Genomic DNA, 20,646 nt, shown 5'->3' on the forward strand with positions numbered 1-20,646 from the left:
GATACAGCGATGGCAGATATGATTAATGTTTAATTTAAAATATTTCTTCTATCCCTCAAAGTTCCATCCATCTGATGAAAACACAGTTTTGAAGTTTAACATCTGTCTCAGCTTAAAAGTAATAAAGATGTGGTTTATCAACAATAATATTTAAGGTGGTAAGTAATAATTTAGAAGACAGTTATGAATCAAAGGAGGAAGGAATATAATTCCTTACTTTTGTATCTGACCAGCAAAATCTCAGAAGTGGGCATTAATCTATAAGTTAATATATATTCAGGAATTAGCCAAAATACTAGCAATTATACATTTTTTAAGTCTTTCTCCTCTAACTCTTGCTTCACATGTGCTCCATACATTTGCTGGGAACTTTTGGCCAAAATAAGCTTTTGGACAGATCCATGTCGAGTATCTTCCCTTTTTTCATTAGGATATAAAAGAGTTCTCGTATTTTCATTTTACCAGTAAATAAGCATACATGTGTTGTCCTTAGTCAAGTGGGACTATCTCTCGGCAGATTTGTAATAATCCTTATTAATGTGGTACTCTCACTCTGCTTGGTTTTAGTGTAATTGTTTCAATAACTGTTTCTTATAAATGAAGAGTGTGAAAGATAAATGAAGAGTGTGAAATCTGTTGGTTTTAAATTATTATTTTATTTTATTGGTTGTTTTTTCCCGGGGAGCAAGTATTACACAAAACATGGTGTAGGCAAGCCCTTTTCTAGAAAGATTTTTAAAGTGAAGGAAAAAGAGAGGCAGATGTTGATATTAACTGCTGTCATAAATGTTCCTTTTGATCCAGATGTGGCAGGTCCTTCTAGATGTCTGTTGTTCTAACCAGAAAAGTCTCCACTGCTTGCAAACGTACCAGTTCTCAGCTCTTTGCAAACAAACTGTAACTAGGGAATAAAATGAGAAATCAGTGAGCTTTTGAACAAAAAGAAGCCTAATTCGTCTAGCAAGCATAAGGGTAGATTTATGTTGACAGTTCTCAGTGAGGGTGAGGTGCAACTCAGGCACATGCTCGCATGTGGTCACAGAGATGGGACATCACTCCATGACCATGCCTTCAGCAACTAGGTATTCCCACTCAGGGTGACAGTACTATGATTTTAGGCCCATATTCGTCTTCCCTGGCTTTAGTTTGAGCTGCATCTGTACTGATAAGTAGCACATAGCCTGGGAAGAAGGTCGAAACTATTATTTATCCATGTTGCCCAAGCCATTAGTGTTTTCTTAGATAATGTCTGACTAGTGCCATATCGTGCTCTCTGAAATGTTCATCACAGAGACTAATCGCTAAAGGCCATTTGGATGAGACTGCCTCCAGCTGTCTTTACCCTGTGTGGACTTCAGACGTTATTGTCACAACACATTAGGTTCTGTTATATGCTAGGGAAAGGTGCTGCAACTGACTGTGGCAAGCCTTCAGACACTTTTGAACTGAAATAAAAAAGGAAATGAAAATTAGGTGCTGATGGCATAAGGTTCACCAGCTAGTTGGTGGGGAGAGCCTGTTCTTGAAATGTGCAGACCACCCAACACTGACCTGATCTCCAGGATGCCTCTTTTCTTTCACTGGTGCAGAGGCAGTCTGAAGTGGTTATGGTCTTTGTTTAGGTGCCCAAACCCAATGTAATTTAAGATCAGCTCTGAATTTTTTGTATCTGAACTTGCTGAGCTTTAGGAGGAGCTCCCAGAGTATATAAAAAGTGGAAGATCGAGTGACACTGGCACATTTTTCCTGTTTGTACTTTCACTCTGTCACATATAAGAGCTCTCTGGCTCTCTACAGATGTTTGTACTTGAGGTATTGACTGAAGAGGAAAAAGTATCTTGCCGTGACTGTTATTTTCTCAGAATTGCTTATACACTATGGCAGTGAGTATGAGTAGATAGGAGAGCATGACCCATTTTTTTACCCTCATTACATTTTGTGGCTGGCATATTTTAAAGTATTCCTGTAAATATTTTTGTGTTAGGTCAGAATAATGTGGTTTCTTGCAGTTACTGCATACTTTCCTTTTACACTTACTCACAGTCACACCTAAACAAATGCATTCTGTTGTTTATTGGTGTTAAAGTTGTTTTTCCCCTAGTCAGTTAGCTATGACACAACAAGCTGTGTCAGCTTGGATGTCTTACTCTACTACAGTAATAATGCATAATTGTGACGTAGCTAGTTTGTACTTACTGATGACCAGCTGTAAGTTCAGGAGTCACCATCAGTCTCACCAGCTTCATGTGAGAAAAGTGTATTATTCTTCCACAGACCTGTTCGTATAATTCCTTACTTTTAATTTTTGACAGTTTAAGCCCCCTCTGAACTATGACAAAATCTCTTGCTAACATGTATCAGTAGATGATCTAGTCAGACATTATTTTTCTACATTTATATTGAGTTTAATAAGTAAAATTTAGCTAAAACTATTTTCCAGAGAGGTATTCAATTTTGATTTGAAGCTGTCAGGAGGAAAAAATTAACCCATTGTTTTCTTTGATAATATGATACAGTAGGTAATCACACTGCATGTGAACAACTTTTCTGTTAAAGAGCCCTTTAATATCCAGCATTTTCTCCATATGAATGTAATTACACCATTCTCAATAATAGTTTCAGTAAGCTAAGCAAGCCTCTAAGTGCCTTACTGTAAAACATTCTACCTAATTGTCAGATAGTTTTACTGATCTAAATTATGTATGATTTTATGATACAAATCACTATAGTGCCATATACAAAAGTTGAATTTTCTCCATACTTTTTCTTCATTCTTAATAATATATATTTATATTGTGTTTTTTTCCTTAACCTGCCTGTGATATTTATTACCATATCTTATATTGCAGCTTTTCCTTTCATGATTAGCCAAGTGTGATGAGTGATGACTGCATTTCTTCCTCTACAATGCCATCTATGGTGTTTTTGTCCTAAAGACTTAAAGCTTTCACCTGCTGCTCAGTGGAACTTTTGGAGAACTTGTAAAGAGCAATATCTGTAGTGTACAGATAATGTTACTCTATTCTGCTCCTGAAAATATGCAAAGTAGTGCTGACACTTCTAAAAAGTCAGAGGTGGAAAGCTGAAAACCCAACCCAGCTAAGTTACATGTAAATGAAATTATCCTCATAAGTCCAATAAACTGCTTTTTTTCTATAACCAAGAAGCACTAAGCCCCCCGAAAACACGGAGATTCTATGGATTTATGGAAGACTGGTTGTAAGCCTTGTACATTCAGGCTGAATGCAAGATGACAGTGTTCTTTCACTGCCATTAGGGGCAGCATTTCCCATTGTCCCTTCCTGACGCGAGAAATGAAGTGCAATCCAGCCATCTTCTTCCAAAGCCAAGAGAATGATGAAAATTTCCTGGGTTTTTTCCATAATTTCCAACATTTTAGGAGAGGAACTAGCAGAATAATGGGGCCCATATTCTTTTTTTTTCGTGTGTGTGTGGGGAAGGAGGAAGGCCTCCCTGTGCCATACCAGATGAAGAGAGGAAGGCAGAGGATCTCCAGGACTTCTTACGCTGAAAATATGTGACAACAAATTTTGGCACATCTGATGTATAAAAGGAATTTTGGTGTCCACATTCCTGGAATTTTCAGCAAAGGTGTTAGGTGAGAGATAAAGAAACACTGCTGGGATTTTGCTTTTCATGGGAGCAGCGGAGGAGTATACAGACTAGGGATCTTGCGAGAAATCAAGTTGGAAGTCAAGAATTTCAAAATAAGGATGGATCTGGAGTGCAAGGAAGGTTGCTTTGCTGAGAGGCTACACAAGCAGTTGAACAACTTTTAGATAGAAGCCCAGCTCATGCTGTATGTATGTGGGCTCAAGTCTGTAGGCAAAGCAAACTTAGATCACTACAGAGTCCTGTGCAGAGGTATCCTCCGACTCAGATTCATTTCTCCCAATTCTAGTCACATAACTTAGGAGGTTAAACACAGTGGCTTTACTTGTTTTGTCCATGGAGAGAAGTAGAATGGGCTGTGGGAAAATGGCTAGGCCCTGTTCTGAGGTTGAGATAATCAAACAGGATGTTAGAAACTGCTGGATATGACAGGAGAAATAGGTGTTTGTGACCAATGAGAGTGTGTAAAGCTGACAGAATTTGCAAATGAGAAATGGCTGGATTTCTTAGGTCGTCAAGTGACAGATATGTGAGAAATGGCTGAATATCATGGGTAACAGGAGGAAGCATTGAAGGTCATTAGAGGAATGGAGTCTTGCCAGTCTGGCAGTACATAGGTAACTGTACCAGTTGCAACTACCTAGGTAATCATATCAGATGTTCCAAATTTGAGTATGAATGTAGCAAAACAGGGACCAAAGGGAAAAAGCTAGAGATGGGTTGTATAAGTGAGAGGAGACTGGAGTGGAGAAAGAGAGACCTAAACTGGTGAAAAGAGAGCAAAGGAATGACAGAGGGGGTAAGCAGCTGTCCTGTCCATGTCATGTATGGTGGCCAAGGGCACCTGTCAGAAAACCATGCAACAGGTCGTGGCGGACAGAGCAGGACTAAACCCCTTGTCCTGACCATACCACAAGTCAAATTGTTATGTCAAGGAGGATTGGATTGGGAAAGCATCCTGTGTTTAGTCTTTATTTCTGGCAGATCATTCTTAATGTGTGCTTAATGATAATTTTCTCCTGCAAATTTAGCACACTGAATTCTGATATATTCAATGACTGAAAATTGTCTGCCTCTGTGAACAATTATGTGTCTGTTGGTCTTGCATGGTAATACCAAAACCAGTTCTTTTTAGATCCCTATTTTGAGTTTTTCTCCGAAGAATGTATTCCATCTGTATCTGATATATTAATCTATTTCCCATTCATTTACGCTTTGTTTTATTGAAATGAAAGTGTAGCCTTTGCCCTTAACTATTGCTCATCTTCCTTTTAACATTGTGAATGAAAGGCATTTATGCATACATCATAGTAAATCAAGAACCCTTTCTTTTGTAGGGGAGTTTTAATATCTTCTATTTATTAATTTACAAAGCTATTCTAATTCCTTTGGGAAAATATGATCTTTTATTTTCATTACAGTCTTGCTGGATTCCTTTATCTTCTGGCAGCTTAAATCTCCAAGGAGAATATTGTATAACAAAGTATATATTTGCATTTTAAACATTCTCATGGTCATTTCCTTCTGGAGTTTTTGATTTTCTGTATTTATTTGTCAGATACAAGATAATTTAGAAACTATTTGGATCATAAGCTAGTTGGTATCTCTGGTAACATAGGGGGTTTTTTTGTGTGTGTACTTGGGTTTTTTAATGTATTTTAATTTTTTTAAGGTTATTTATAGTAATGTAATTGCTTGTACCTCAGGAGTTCTATTAACACAAAGAATAACCATTTTGTAAAGATCACACCCTCAATTGTGTATGTACATTTTTTTGCTTTGAATGTCTGGAGAGAATTCTTTAGGTATTTGAAGCTATAGACCATTTACCTTTACAAAGGCTAATGAACACTAGTTAACAACTAAAAAATGTTTCTCTGGCATTTGGCATCTTTTTTGTCTTCTTCTGAAATATGACATATACTAAAAGTGACTGTGGTGTGGCTGTTTGTGGAGATTAATTTATTTTCTCAGTTAATAGACATTTCAGAGAATAGCTAATAATTATTAAAGCCAATCAGGAGGAAAGAATAATCAAAAGTTACACAGGATATATATGTACAGGATGTACATGCAAGAAGTTCTTGCTTGGACTTGGGTACACATATATCCTGTGCATATGTATTTTGTTGGCTTTGGTTACACAGTGTTAGCAGTTGATAAAAAAAGTTTTCTTACTATCATACACACAAATCCCAACTCTTTACTTAAGATCTTCACCTTAATATAGACCCATCAGTCTTTCAGTGGATTTCTGTTTTCTGTTCTGTTCAACCCATAATGATTAAACCAAGTACATTTTAGTTCAAAATTTCATTGCTTAGGGATCGTGTCAGTTGTTTTCACAGAGGTTTAATGAGACCATTTGCAAATTCTTTGTTATATTTTTTAAAACATTTTTTCCTGAGATGATAGTCAAGTTCACATAGTCAAAGAAAGTAGTGCTCAAAGATGAGCTGATAGTGGCAGTTGGTACTTAGCTTGTTAGCTAAAAATTCATGTAAGTTTGTCCTGTATTTTTATAGGCTAATAGGCATTATAGAATATCATTCTGTGAGTGTTCCTATATATAACAGGAGATATAAACAGAACTGATGCTGCATGTTAATGGAAATGTGTGCAATGAGGTCTGACAAATTACATTTATAACAGTATTTTCCAGTTGCTGTGGGAATGAATTTAGACAGAGAGACAGGATTTCTGAAACCTGTGATAGTGTGACCAAATGGCTATTAACATGCAGAAGGAATTAGTGTAGCTTTCCAGAAAACGTTGCATAGAAATGGGGTAGTATGAAGGTGGCAGATTGTAGTTGTAAATAATATAAAAATATGAAAAATTATGAGGACCTTTAGGTGTTGAATCAGAAGACAGGAGAACTTCATTTTCCAGTTAATCAAGAGGAGCTTGAGAAACTATAAAGAAATCACTGTCAAAACTGAAAACTGATTTCTGTATTCAGTCCTTGTCACGCTTGTCTTCTGTTGGAAATCTACTGCAATAGTTTTCAGTGATTTACAGGATATTCCTGTTCCAGTTAATGAAAGTGTGATCTAGGGCTAATATGTATTTCAGAACCACAGAAAATAATATGTGAGAAAAAATTTTCCATGTTGTTGTACTGACTCAATTATTGTGATTTTTCTGACAAATCTACAACTGAGACTGTTAATATAAAAGATAGAGAAAACATTGAAATTTCAAATGTCCTGAGGTTTCTGAGTGTGAAATAACATTTTATTTATAGATTAATTTGCAGTGTCAACCTTTTAGTTTGAAAAAAAGTTAGTCTGTTCTTTTAATATGGGAACATAGGTTATAGCTGCCCTGAGGGAATTCATTAAGGGTAACTCATGTAACCAGCCTTGCATCAAACAGTTTAGGGAGTTATCAGTGCAATGCAGAACACTTTAAAGAAACAAACATTTCACATCAAAGTGTAAAGAGAATCTTGGGTATTTTCACAGAAATGCTTAATGCTGTGCTACAACAGTGATTAGCACATACTAGCACTGTGCTGCTACATTAATATTTTATTGCTTCCCTAGACTCTTGAGTTTTGGTTTGTTTCTTTTTGTTGGTTTTGGTTTTTTATTTAGTTGTGGGTTTTTTTGTTTTTTACAAAGAAATACAAGAAGAATGTGTGTCCTTGAATTAAATGTTGTAAAATTTTATGTAATTGTATGAATGGTTCATATAAGGACATGTCTTCACCAACTCCCACTTTTTGTTTCAGCTTCCCACCAGGGCTAATATAATTTCTGTTACATAGAGAATTAAATATCATGCAATGAGTTTGGAAAGTTTTCTATGTATTTAGGGGCTTTCACAACCTTTTCAATTCAGCTTAGAGTTTGAAGATATTTTTCATCTGAAAAAGGATTTACTGTGCATATTAGTAGATGCAATAATGAACATAGATGAGTAATGTCAGGGGAGAGTCAACATGGATTTGTAAAAAGAGGTCCTTCTTCACATTTATTGAAGTTTTTTGAAACAATCAGCAGCTAAATGGATAAAGGAGATGCAGTGGATATAATCTGCTTGGTTCTCTAAAAGACTTTTGGAAAATAACTCAGCCATAAGTAAAATGCAGGTTCCTGTATGGTTAACAGATAAAAAATGGGGGATTAAAATAGGTATTTTATTCTCGGAGTGGAAAGAGGACACCAGTGGAGTTCTTTATGGATATATTTTGGGATACAGTTTGTCATATCTCAAGTAATCTGGAAAAGGGATAGAAAAATGACAAGGTTTGCTGATGATACTGTTTCGGGGTAGGACCAGCTGTGTGGGTCTGCAGAGGTATCTTTTGGGAGGCAGAACAGCTGTAAGTTAGAAGACCAGATGACCTACTACTCAGTTGAATATCATTATGCAAAAAGAAATAGTATTACTTTATGTAAAAAATAGCAACTCTGAGCTGTTTCTACTCAGTGCCGACATAGTGGGTTTATGATAGTTCTATGAGTATGTGTAGTGGGTTGACTCTGGCTGTATGCCAGGTACCCACTAAAGCCTCTTTCTCCCTCCCCTCTGCAGCTGGACAGAGGAGACGAAAAAACCAGCAAAGAATTCATGAGTTGAGAAGGTCAGTTACTGATCACTATCATGGGCAAAACAGACTCAAAGTGGGGATATTAATTGAATTCATTACTAATAGGACCAGAGCAAAAGAGTGAGAAGTAAAATAATCTTAAAAACACCTTCCCCTACCCTTTCTTCCTTCCAGCTTCTACCTCCTCCCCCAGTGGTGCAGGGAGATGGGGAATGGGGATTATGGTCAGTTGCTGTTTGTGCCGCTCAGGGAGAGGAGTCCTTCCTCTGCTCCCATGGGGTTCCTCCCATGGGAGACAGTCCTTCACAGACCTCTCCATCTTGAGTTCATCCCTCAGGCAATGGTCCTTCACAAACTGCTGTCCCCTGGGTCACTCCTCCATGGGGTGCAGTCCTTCACGAATGAGGTGCTCCAGCGTGGATCACCCACAGGGCCACAAGTCCCACCTGGGAAAAACCTGCTCCAGTGTGGGCTCCTCTCTCCACAGGAGAGTCCCTGGCAGGACCTTGCTCCATCATGGGCCTCCCATGAGGTCACAGCCTCCTTCGAATATCCACCTGCTCCAGCATGGGCTTCTCCATGGGCTGCAGGTGGGTCTCTGTACCCCGATGGTCCTCCATGGGCTGCAGGGGCACATCTGCTCCACCATGGGCTGCACCACGGGCTGCAGGAGCCACAGCTCCGGTGCCTGGAGCACCTCCTGCCCCTCCTTCTGCACTGACCTTGGTGTCTGCATTGTTGTTCACATGTTCTCACTATGCTCTTCCCTGCCTGGAATTTTCACTGTGCAACAGCCTTCTGGTCTTAAATATGTTGTCACAGAGGCGTTACTATTATTCCTAATTGGCTTGGCCTTGGCCAGAGGCAGAAGGCTCATCCTCGAGCTGGCTGGCATTGGCTCCGCTAGACAGGAGAAGCTTCTAGCAGCTTCTAACAGGAGCCATCCCTGTAGCCTCTGCCACTACCAAAACCCAGCCACAGAAACCCACTACAGTGTGTCAGTTCAATGTCCCACAGTGGTCAGAACACGAGAGTGCTCAGAAAGCGACAAAAACCCTGCACAACAACAACAAAAAGAAAACAAAGCATTAGGATACTAAAACAAAAAGCCTTAGTAGGCTTGCATTTTCAAAACCTTTCAGCTCTTTTCTGTGCATCTCAAAATGGATACTATAGACTGCAGAATTGGAAAGGCATCTGTATAAGGAATGACTAAGTAGGTATGGAATAGTCTTTAAGAATGGCTCTTTGGGCTAGAAAATGCATTAACAAGGGAGAGTATGATAGAAGTGTCTAAAATCATGATTGGGATGGAGAGAATAAACAGTTCCATTTTTTACTCTGTTCTTCAATACAAGAATTAGAGAGCATCAAATGAACTTCTGAGATCGTGGTTCTTCTCACAACACATAACTATGACACTGATGCCATCAAGATGGAGTAGTTGAAAAAATTTTACATCAGTTCATATCCATAGAGTAGTTGACTAGTAAATGCAAAATTGCCATCTCTGGCTAAGGAAGACTTCCACTCTCAAATGGTTGAAAACTGGAAATGACTCTGGAGAATGACTCCAGGGAGTCATTTCAGGGATCTATTCCACCACTTCAGACAGGGTATTGATATAGCTGGACCTTTTTTCTGATTCTGTCCATATAATATTATAAGTTGATGCATTTTTTTCCTTTATTAGATATGGATCATTAAATTACATAAACCTTAAGTAGATTAATAATAAAATTAAGGTAATGACATTGTACTTTTAAACTCATCTATCTAAAGAAAGGAAAATAAATTCCCCAAACTATGATAGTATTGCAGAGTTCTTTCTTAGAAAGAATCATTAATAGATTGGGTTTTTTTAGTAATTTTGATTAAAAATTTAATTGTCATAAGATACAAACAAAAATTCTGAATACTCATTATATAATTCTTTACACATTGTAAAAAAAACGTATTTTTCATCAGAGGTTTGTAATTATTATATTTAACAGAATAACTGTCCTTTTATTTACCAGCACCATTATCTTTCCTCTAAAACCTAGATATTTTTGCTCTCTATTTTGAAAGACAAGCATGAAAAATCTTGTATACTCTAGCCAAGTCTAGACTATTCCAGTAACAAGGTACATACCATCTTGCGCTGGCATGTTGCCAGTATTTGTCAAAAAGAATATTTTAGAAACTTTAGTGAATTATAATTACTAGAGGATAATAATAGTCTAGAGGATTTGTTAATATTTAGTTTGAATGGGTATTGATAAATACTTTTGGATTGTCATATTGAAATGTTGATTGAGGTATGACATGCCAAAAAACTCGCTTAAATTTGTTTGTGGAGTCAGACGATATACTGTGCACAGCCCCTACTTGAAAATCAAGTTCTACAGTGCCTAATATTTTTGCTCTTAAAGAAGAATTTTAAATGCAGATTGCCTTAGGGAGTTGAGAAGGTTATTTTGAAAGTATTTGAGTGATTAGGGACTGCTTCATATTTTTTGCCGTGTGCATATGAAGTACCAAAAAATCTGAAAGAGGTGCATCTGCTCCCTTGTCCTTTCAAAGTATTGTTGGTAAAGTGTCATGGAGATACCTCAGTCTGATAAGATGCAGTTTAGACTTCTCTATTGACAGCAAAAACCTTTGTCATGCTGCCTTTTTTTTTTTTTAATAAAAAGCATCACTATTCTTTTTAAAGAAAACCAGTCAGAAATAATGGGGGGAGGAAGACCTGATATTCTACTTTATGAGGGTAGTGACCTAATTTTAGATAACAGATCTCCCATGTATTTTTAGTTTTTGTTCCGTAAAGCTCTTTTTATGAGGCTCCATCCAAAAAGGTTAGGAGACTTTTCATTTCCCCCCTCTCACTTTCTCTTTGCCTCTCCAAATGCTAGGGGTAAAAAATTGATGTAGATTTTGTCATCAGCTTCACTGGAAAAAAAATTACCTGCTTTATCAAATATAATGTGATTTTTAATAGACCTGCAGAAAAAGGAAAAGCAGTGGCCTCATAAAACTGGAACTATGTTTTCCTTATAATATAATTATTACCTTACACGTTAAATTACAGTGACTTTAAATCTAAATACTATAAATTGATTTTCTACTGATGTTTAACAAGGATAATGTGCTTTCATAATCATGTAGAATTTGTTTGGATCCATATCTTTGCCTTAAGTAATTTTAAAATTGTTAGTCTGATACAGATCTTTTATATATTTTTTTTGCAAAACAGAACATAATCAATTAAGAGCTGCATCTAAACAATTAGTTTGTTACTGGGAAAGGATAATTTATTCTAAGGTGGCAGGTCAGTTTTGTCAGAGCTTTATGTGAAGGATCTCATGCCAGATGTTGAAGTTGCACATCTTGGTGATCTGGGCAATATCCTTTAAAGCTCATAAAATTCTTCACTTGGAAAAGCAGCAGAGTCTAATTATTTTATTCAGCCTCTACATCAGTAGCAAAGGGAGCATTTTAACAGAGGGTTTTTTTTTCTCTATAAAAAAGCACTTTCCAGAGCATAAAGCAGAGTCAAGGGGCTTTCCATTCACTTCTTTATATGAGTATGTTAAGATGGAAAAACATTTTAGCAGCAAATGTGCAAAAAAGGAAAGAAAGACAGAAGTGTTGCATTTTTTGGAGTAAATTAGAGTGTCCACAGCCCTTTTAGTTATGATAGAAAAAGACTGGAGCCAACCATGCTGTTATGAAATGAAATGGAATCAAGTTGTGATTTATGTTACTCTGAGTGGAAAAATTACTCTTTTCCTGTAAGTATCACACTTGTGAGAACTACACTGAAAAAGAAATTTAATTTTCTTTCACTTACAGTGTGCTTGTGTTTATTATTTGCTAATTGGGAAACTTCAGTGTAAGTTAAGATAGAACTATGTTTATTTAAAACAGAAGGTAATTAGGTAAAATATTTGATTTTATTTATATTGATATTTGATTTATATATTTTGATTTATATTTTATGTATCTAATATATATATATAAAATATATTTATATATTATTTATATTTTGATTTATATTAATATTTGATTTTGAAATATATATAATTTTGGAAAGATACATTTTAGAAATTTAGAATTAAATTTCTCTTCTTTAATGTTGCTATGTTCAGTAATGAATCATTTAATGAATTCACAAAGAAGTCAATCACATATACACTTACTAAAATTTACATTTCATATGTTTCACTAAAAGTTCTAAAACCAGAATATGGTAGTGATTGGTCATGTTACAAAGATTTGTTTGATTTGCAAGCCTTGTGTGGATGTACTAAGTACCTCCTGCAAAGATGTATTTTTCAACATGAGTACTTTAAAGTACATTTTAAAAAAGTCAAAGGATTATTATGGTGAATGATACTTTCTCTTGCATGTATGTGCTGACTTGTGTTGTGGGTGCTCCTAACTGTTAAGCCAGATGTCACTGTTAACTAACAAGATTCTGTCTTCTACCAAAATCTGTCAAAGCATGACTTCTCTTTTTATTATGTCCCAGTTCAGTAAATACTTACTAATGAAAAAAAGCTAAGATGGCACATTAGAATGCATTTGGATTGCTAATCTCGTGCTTTGATATATTTATCCTTATTTCCTTATCTGTTATTCACTGAGGGAATTCTGTTTCATCCTATTGACCATATCCTGTGTATGTCTTGTCAATAACTAATTTTTTTGGGTAGTGTTCACATGGTCTTTTTGCTCTTAGTTGTCAGTAAGGCCCTGTTTCCTTTTTGGTATATTTCTGTTATTTTATTTAAAGTTAGCCCTATGTTGTAAGCTGCATCTTTCTCTGAAATGATAATTAGAAGATATAATGCGTTGTCTCCACAATAAAAAATGACCAGTCACCACAAATTTTAATTGTTTATACATTAAAAATTCTCCTTTTCCTTGAAAACTAAGTCTGAGAATTTGAAGATCTAAGCTTCTTTCTTGAGCACAGGACGTTAATGGCACACTGCTTCTTCCTTGAACAAGATGCAGGTCTTGTTCACTGCTACAGCCATCACTAGTGATATTTTAAGGCTTAATTAGTTTGACTCAGAATTTCAGAATTGGGTTTTTGGTAATGGAGAGTAAGTGACAAATACATATGGCAAGTAAGTGGAGATACTTAATACAAAACTATGATGAAGGCAGAGAAGCTTTACAGAAAATGGGAATTCCAAAATATTTTTGTGTTCAGGATTTTCCAGCACTTACGGAAGGTAAGTTACATTTTTCAGGTTGTGCAGCAGTAGAACTCATCTAACCAGCATTATTAAAAGATTAAATCATCGTACAGTTCAGAGGTTTACACCTAGCCCCATTTGTGTGGAGTCTCAGTCACTTACTGCTGTTCCTGTGAATCACCTTTCCAAAGTCAAGGACCTAACTTTTAAATATCCTCTGTCTAAGTTAAAAAACGCTAAAGCATTTTGTCTTGATTAATCAGCACTGTGTATTTATTAGTGGCTTTCCACTTGTCAGTCTTGACCTGTGGAAATGTCCAGTCGCAGCTAAGAACTTTAAGTCTATGAAAATAAATCCGCATTTTTATGAATTGACCATCCCTGTGGTTGGCAATTATGTTAGAACAGTCCCTTGATTGCTTGTTAGTCATCGAGCACAATTATCAAAAACTTCCTGTGTATAGTTCTGTGGTTATTAGGTGTCAAGAACACCTACTGTTGGAAGTCACTGTGCTGGTTAGGAGTGGATGTGGGTCATTCCACACAAATTGTCTTCTGTGAAAAAGTACAGAGACATGTTTAAGTCATTAGTAGAGATGAAGCTTAAGTGTCACAGATATCTGTAGACTTGAAGTTCTCGAAATTACTCTTACACCACTTTGATCAATGTGTTCAAAGTCTGCCTTCAATAAAACACTATTATACCAGCACATAATAATTAAAATTCTTCGAAACTTTAGCTATTAACATTGGCATTTGGGGATTTTTTTTTTTTTTGAACCACAAGAGATTTGAAGCCATATTTTATGTTGTGCTGAACTGAGCTTTTTTCTTGACTGTGATATCTAAAGCAAAGAGCTTTTGTGTGGGATTTTTATCAGGACCTACATCTGATTAGGAATTGTGTTAATGCGAATTTCAGATTAGGTATTTTCTTTTTTGCCTTTGCTCTCTTGACTTGCCGTGGTAGAAATTGAGTACAATGATGAAATGCTCTATTTTTAATCTTCCCACTAAGAATCAAATGATCAAGCTGCTACCAAGCCACATGTTGATCAACTGAGTAAGTCTAGACTTTGCAAAAGAATATGCTAAGCAAATGTGAAGCATTCACATAGCTACTTAATAGCAAACTGCTTGAGTATCAGTTCATGATTGTTTGAAGGAATCACTGCTGAAGTACAGCAGTCATACACTTTGTATTTCATTTAAACAATCCTCAATCCAGAGGTGAGCCTGACAGTATTCAGAAAAGATTTAGTAAATAGCATGTGATAAACCATAGCTTGGTGTTTCAGTAACTTCAGTGGAATCCTAACAAAAGTGTGATTAAGTCTTAAACTTAATCCTAATGAAAAAATAGTTCATTAGCAATGCACTACATTATATCTACTTCAGAAGTGAAGAACCAGTTAGAGGTGAGAACAGTAAGGAAACAATTTGCTTGTTTTTTCTGGTAAGTTCTTAGAATTTCTATTTATTCAATTAATATAGATTTAAATATTAAATTATTTATAATGCTCTAATTATTTTTCTGTAATGATGACTAGGTGATTCTTGAGGCTCTTAGGAGGCTACAATCTATCATCTAAGGGTGAGTTACTCTGCAGTCTTTGCCAAAGAGCTAGAAAAATAAAAAACTTGCATTGCAATGAGAGTATGGAAAAAGAAACATGGGAAGTACTTTGGTTTTCCATCACCTCTACAGCGTGTCTGAAAAGAAAGCAAGTAGCAGTGTGTAGTGGTCTTATAAACTTCAGTACATAGAAGGATTTGTGGTGGTTGCTTTTGCACATATTCTGTTCACTGAAGTTACCTGAAGCACTGGACATGACATAAGTAGGATGAAATTACACATTTTTTTTACAGTTGAAGGATGTGATCTCTGAATGAGAATAAAGAAAAACATGGAACTGAAAAGTATTTTCACTCACCTGAAGGAATATTAATAGATCCCACTCCTGACACATCCTTTGAGACTGGATGTGGCACTTGGTGCCATGGTGTAGTAACCACGGCAGTAGTGGATCAAGGGTTGGACTTGATCCACTGATCAAGTCCTTTCCAACCCAGCTGATTCTATGATTCCATGATTCTCCAGGCGTATAATAGCAAGAACATATACTTTAGGCATTGTAAAAAATAATTATATACTTTTATGGCCTGTAAGACTTCGATAATGTGTCTTTCCTGTTTATTAGCTTCTTTATAACATACTTGTGGATTTATAAATATTGCATAGTTGTAGCATCTCAACATTTTATCAGAACTTCCTTGTTTTAATATTTCTGTGTAATTCACAATTAATATTGAAGCATAATATTCAGAAAATGCAGTCTAACCAACTAGAATAAAGGTCAACCAAATAGGATGAAATTCATAAAACAATATTTATACTCACAAATTGTTCTTAATTATCTCAGTTGATAAAAAGTGCCTGAACAAGGAGATTTTCATAACAATTATTTTAATGAAATATGTTTACACTTAAAAAAAAAATCAACTCTTCTGATAAAGCAAATAAAAATTTACCAATTATAAAAAAAATATAGAAAATAAATTTGCTTTTTTAACTCGGCATGAGATTTGAAGGAAAAAAGTATGAATAAAATTTGTTTAATTGTGTACTATGATCTCAGTCCTTGAGTGCCTATCAATACTACATGCAGAAAGAGTGATGACTTAAAATGTCTTACTAGTTTTCTTTGTACTTGTTATATTGAGACAATGTGTTACTGTCATCTGCACAGAGTAATCTCTACTTGATTGATCTCTTATTTCTGTACATCTCTAACAGTGGTTGAAGTAGAGATTTCTGTCACTGTTAAATACTGCAGAGAAAACATGGAACTTGTCAGGAGAGAATGTCACCTGAACTATATCTGTTTCACTTCTTAACCTGGAACCCCTAAGTGAGGCTCAGACTGGCAGAGACAGTGAGGGCACTGGCCCTCACACCTAACATGGAACTCCCAGAGGGGCTAGTGGGTAACAGACCCCACCTGGAACAGTTGGCCACAGGGACCAGAGCAGATAAAACCAAAGGCATGTGTTTGCCACGTGTCACAGCCCTGCCACTGGATGTGTGAGAGCTGGTCTTCTACAAGGTTCCAGTGGTAGCTATATCATCTGTCTCTCCCTCTTTCTCCTTCTCTCTTCTTAATCCCTCTGTGTCTCTTTCTCTGCTTCTTTTTTCATACTTAGGGTCGTTTGGAGCTGGAGAGATTGGATCTTGTTGTTGGTGTACTGGATTTTGACTTAAGTGTTGTGGATTAATAGTATATGTTGAATCAGCACTGTGGTGGAACATTTTGTCTAGCTTGTGTAGTGTCCTTTTGAACTTTGGCCAAGTTCCCTTATTTGCTTCCCTAAATTAATAAATTCCTTGGGAACAAGCTTGAGGCTTATTCCCTTGACACTATCTCAAGGTATTAAAGAACCCTATATCTATATATTAAAGTAAAACTCATAGCCAGTCCTGTGAGCCGGCAGCTACCGAGGCTGGAGTTTTACACCTATGGAAATGTATTACTCATGGTCGGGTTGATTTCCTTAAGTTGAGCTAAACTTGTTAAGTGTTTTAGTATAAAGTGTGGGTAATAGAATTGATTTGATCTCATTGCTGTTTTCTGAACTGTTTCTAACTTCCTTGAATTCTCCTTAAAAAGATGGCACAGGATTTTAATATTGGTTTCACTGAGTTTATATATGGATACATCAGTTCTGACTTGATATGCTCCTCAAGCACTGGGTTATCCTTTGTAACGGCACTGTCATAGAAGAAATCGTAGCTTAGCTCTCTGAAACCACTATTCCTAGGTCACTCAGTATCAGTTTAAAGATATTGCATTTGCTTGGCTTTTATTCTTCTGACTCTAGCATTTGACAACTATATTTTGTCTCTGTGCAAATAACTGCATATTACCAAAAGATTCAGATGTAGCTGCATGATTTGCCTCATGGCATCATTTGTTTTCCCACCAATTTTGTCTGCAGATTGTATCGGCAAAAATTTTATCTTTTGTTCTGATAAATGCAATTTGTCACGGGATCTTAGAGACTATCTAGTTAATCTTAGTGATCCAAGAGGGATATTTACTCTATTTTTACTTCAAATTCTTGTTCTTGTCTTAATTATTAATGAAAAGGTTTCAAGTTCTCATCCCATTTACCTTTATGAACTGAAAGATCTGGTGATCTCATTAAAAAGTAGCAACCTTGCCAAGAAGACTTATCTTCCACAAGGTCACCCTTTCTGGAACTAATTGTGCTCTTACTCCTTTTAAGAGCATTCTGATTTCCTTTTCCTGGAAAAATGTAATTTTGCCTATAATCAATATCAGGTTAGTGTAAGTATTGTTAATGAGCTCTTTATCTTTCTTTTAAAAATAATTATTATCACAATATACATATTTTTCAATCTTTCAGAAATTCTTCAGAATCAAATATTTTTCAGAGGTCCAAATTATTTGTTCCAGAGGTAATTTGTGATAGCCTTGGATGAACACTGTGTTGTTTTCTTCATTTAATAAAATTGAATACTTTCTTGTCAGTGTAGTTATAGTATAGAATAGAATGCCTTTTTCAATTACTATTTTTGTAACAGAATTTTCCTTTTTCTGTCAGTTTTCTTGAAAGCTGTCAATATTTTTCCTTAAGCAATTGTTGTAAACCAGTTTGGTGTTGCTCTCACAGGGAGGCCATTTCCTCACAACAGTTCTGAGTTATTTTACACTTTGCAGGAAGCTGAATTTTGTCAAAATTTAGGTATAAAATTTTGGAGGTCTGTATCTGAACTAGGTGTCCAGACATCATTTAAAGTCACTGGAAAGAAAGAGACACTTAAACGGCAACATGTTTTGCCATATACTTTTGAAGGAGATGAATTGTGCTTTAAACAGCCAAGTTCTCCATATTGATACTACAAGTATAGATTAGTATGATTAGCTCAGATGTATATATTTACATCAGGGCAGATGAATTGTAATGTCTCTGATAGTTTGCATATATATAGGGAAAGTCTCTTCTTGGACCTATGGAATCATCAAAACTTCTCAATGGTCAAATCATTTAACATGTTTAAGAATTGAGTGAATTATCTTCTGGAGTTCTCTCTTTTCCCTTTATTTCTTTTAAAGTGAATGTGTATGACTGATTTAGATTAAAACATGTTTATTTAAAACAACTGTATTAAACTAGGTGAGGTGAAACTCATCCTGTGCAACTAATTTCCATCAAGGATAGTTTGTGTATTTTTTGCTTGAGACAGAGCTAATTCAAATGCCTGGAATGAAGGTGGTTCTTCCTTGAAAACCTAAGGATCCAACTCTGTTCAACTAAAATTAATCTAAATGGAAAATGTAGCACACCTCACTAAGGTATCAAGATCTACAAGTATCAGAACAAGGAAAAATAAATTAACACACTCTGCAAGTTGCTACCAAAGTTCATGTTATGGAGATGCAAGGGATATCATTCTCCTTGGTAATGTTTAAGCTAGAAGACTGCTTTTTCTTGTAATCAGATACTTTTTCCTATGTTCTTCTTGCTTTAAAATACTCAAAAGCAAGAGGAAAATGTTGGAATAAGTTGTCACAGAGGACAGAAGCTGTCAGAACATAATTTCAAATAGCTATACAAGTAACTTTGATGCGCTGTAGTTGAAAGATAATTACGTGTTTACCACAAACTGGAGAACCACTCAGTTTCATACATCATATATGAAAAGATACTCAGATGCAGAAGATATAGCAGATATTGCATAAGATTGGGTAGCAAAATAGAGACAGTGCCATTTTAGAGACCCCTATAGTACCCTGTCTAACCACTAGCTGTGTCTTCAGAAAGTCTTACAGGCTCTTGTGTCACATCTGCCAGTCTCATGTAGAATTCACTGCTAAAACAGCTTCTGTTGTCACTCAGTGCTTTAGAGAACTGGACATACCCTCCTGGGATATTTTATTAGAGATCTGTTTTCTGTTCCCGAGGACAGGATCAAATCCAACTGAAATAAAATAAAGCCAGATGCTGGCATGTAAATACATGGCATGCCAGATTTCATTTGCAGATGCTGTCATTGTGCCTATTGTGTCAGTCTTTCCAGCTACAGTAAGCAAAACTGCTTAAGTTGTAGACCTCTATTAAAGATCTTGTTGATCTTTTTCTGTGGATTTTATGGATACCAGTGATAGTGTCCATTGATTATACTACTTTGCAAAGTGATATTAACAACATTTAGAAGAAAAATTACTCTTTTTTCTGTTGTCCATGATAGATGAATTTGATAAATCATTCTGTCGTCTATCATTCTTGTGAGGTTTCTGGGAATGAGGTTTTGCAAACCCACATTTTATTGACAAAGGTACTCTTTTTGGCAGGATGTTAATTTGTTTGGTACCATGGACAGAAATTTCTTTGCCAGTCAAGGCTATCATGCAGAAAAATGTCATGGACCAGAATAACTCACTTTTCAGTCTGGAAGTTTTTGAATAGTTAAGCAGGATCTGGACTGAATGCTGTCGCTGATGGCAAAGATCCATAAATACTTTCTGCACTTGAAACTGGCCAGACTCATCATTCAGTACTGATAAATTTCTTCCTGTGTGCTATTTGCAACTATAGTTTGAAGAATGCCTGGCTCAATTTATTAGAGGATTTAAGGATGTGTCTTGGAGGTGTAATGTTCTTAACAGTTTAATGAAAACAAACAGTTCTCATTAAATTGCTCCGTATCTAGTCTTTTGTTGAAAACATTTAGTGTTCTCTGTTCAAAATCTGTTACTATATGACATGTAAATCATCACCTCTTTTACAAACTGTGGAAAGATTCTGTGTTATGGTGTGAGGAGGGAAAATATGGACAGCACAATAGCAGTATGCAATAGCTGTGAAATTTAATCATTGCGTGTTTAAGTGGTATTGAGCTCATTATTTTTCTTTAATCAGACATGGGCTTTGTTGACTGCAATGGACAGGACAAGATGCACTGTTTTCAAACTGAGAGAGGACAAGTTTAACTTAGATATTAGGAAGAAATTCTTTACTCAGAGGGTGGTGAAGCATTGGAACAGGTTGCCCAGAGAAGCTGTGGATACTCCATCCATAGAAGTGTTCAGGGCCAGGCTGCATGGGGCCTTTAGCAACCTGATCTAGTGAATGACATCCCTGCACATGGCAGGGGGTGTGGAACTAGATGACCCTTAAGGTTCCTTCCAGTCCTAACCATTCTATGTCTCTATGACTATATTAAAAAAAAAAATGGAA

At 36.1% G+C, this 20,646-nt stretch overlaps 1 protein-coding gene across 1 annotated transcript in view; it reads left to right on the plus strand.

Annotated features, from left to right (window-relative positions):
• The window catches only part of GPC5 (glypican 5), a 612,142-nt gene that overhangs the window by 30,908 nt on the left and 560,588 nt on the right, over positions 1-20,646 (plus strand). The window lies entirely within an intron of this gene.

This window comes from Lepidothrix coronata, unplaced genomic scaffold (assembly GCF_001604755.1).
Source record: "Lepidothrix coronata isolate B3197 unplaced genomic scaffold, Lepidothrix_coronata-1.0 Scaffold88, whole genome shotgun sequence".
NCBI classification, from domain to species: Eukaryota; Metazoa; Chordata; class Aves; order Passeriformes; family Pipridae; genus Lepidothrix; species Lepidothrix coronata.